At 40.5% G+C, this 1505-nt stretch overlaps 1 protein-coding gene across 1 annotated transcript in view; it reads right to left on the reverse strand.

Moving 5' to 3' along the window:
- Window positions 1-871: 871 nt before the first annotated feature.
- The window catches only part of CSUI_006380 (uncharacterized protein), a gene marked incomplete at its 5' end in the record, with an annotated part of 1516 nt that continues 882 nt past the window's right edge, over window positions 872-1505 (reverse strand). The window contains one exon of the mRNA XM_068066541.1: window positions 872-1384. The remainder of the gene's footprint in view (window positions 1385-1505) is intronic.

A 1505-nucleotide genomic window follows, 5' to 3' on the forward strand; every position in this document is an offset into this window, starting at 1 on the left:
AAAGAAACGAAGAGTACACGCGGGTGTACATACATACACTGCTAATTGAATGCATGCATGCCTGTCTACTTTCTCTTTTACGACCATTCTGTGAGTTGTAACTCTCCCTATCTTAGCCTTAGTATCATTTTACAGTTGTTAGACCCAAGAGTGTATCTTGTTGGAATTGGAAAGAGACGTTTCAAGCTTGTATCGATAATTCTAAAGAAGAAGGAAGACCCTCTTTCTTTCTTTCCTTCCTTCTTTCTGTATTCTCTTCACCTGAGAGCTTTATCTATCTTCTCTGTCGATGCAAGAAAGAAGCTTACTCAGTTCCTCGCAGGGCGCTTGGTGTTCTTTACAGAGGTCTGTAGGCTAAACCGTAAAGCGAGGAGGAGTGCTTCTCTAGAGAGATGTATGAAGAGTGTATTTATCCATTCATACCTATGTATGTATGAAGATCTATCTATAAATATCTATGAGTATGTATGTATGTGTGAATATGTCTGTATGGAAGTATCAGAAAGACGGATATCTGGGAGTAAAAGAGAAGAACCGTGGGAATATTTTTCCTGAAGAAAGAGGCCTTTTGCCCCCCTTTCATTCCTTTGCGTGTTTCCCTAGTGAACTCAACGAAGTCTCGAGTAAAGACAGACAATTCTTCTAACTCTCTCTTCTCGCCGTGCAGAGACTACATTTACACAACACTCCCCTGCAAAGAACTAGAAGAAGAAATCTACTAGACATCTCAGACGGAAAGGAACATTCTATATCTGTATAAATGTATACATTTCCATCTATCTATATACATATATAGATATGTATGTGCGTACATGAGAATTTGCTGTTTTGGAAGAAGAGAGAGAGAGTAGGACGAGACAGTGGTATTCGTTCGTGTCGATAAAACTGAATGTGTTCATCATTCTTCTCTCGCTTTGCAGCTCTTAAGAGACCCAAAAGAAAAAGAATGGACTGACGAAAGAAGGAGTAAGAGAGCCGCAATAGAAGGGACAAAAGAAGAAGAAAAAACTCTCCCTCGAGTCTCCATCGTCTCCTAACCCCTTTTCCTTCCTTTCTCTCGGTTCCTGCATGTTGCGGTGTACATACACCCCAACTCTTCCCCGACAGTCATCGACCTTCTTATCTATCCTTCTCTTTTTTTCTTAATCCTGTTCCTGTACTAATATTACTATGATGATGAACGAGGAGATTTGAGATTCCTAATGGATGGACGACAGCAGAAGAAGAGGAGGAGGAAGAAGAGATAGTCGGTGATGCTGGAAGAATAAGATCAAATCCTGAGGTGTATAAGTCCCAGAGATTTGAGAGAAGTGCCGAGCACTCTAGGTCCTCCCAGAGATCTAACACTTCATCTTCCACATCCAGCATATCATTCTCCAGACACCTATAAACAAGCAGCATGCAAAAAGGCATGAGAATTCAGAGAGAAACGAAAAGACTGCAAAGAGATAGATAGAGATAGACAGATAGATAGATAGATACAAAGAGAGGCATTATAAGTAAAT

The sequence above is a fragment of the Cystoisospora suis genome (genome assembly GCF_002600585.1).
Source record: "Cystoisospora suis strain Wien I chromosome Unknown contig_3220, whole genome shotgun sequence".
NCBI lineage: Eukaryota > Apicomplexa > Conoidasida > Eucoccidiorida > Sarcocystidae > Cystoisospora > Cystoisospora suis.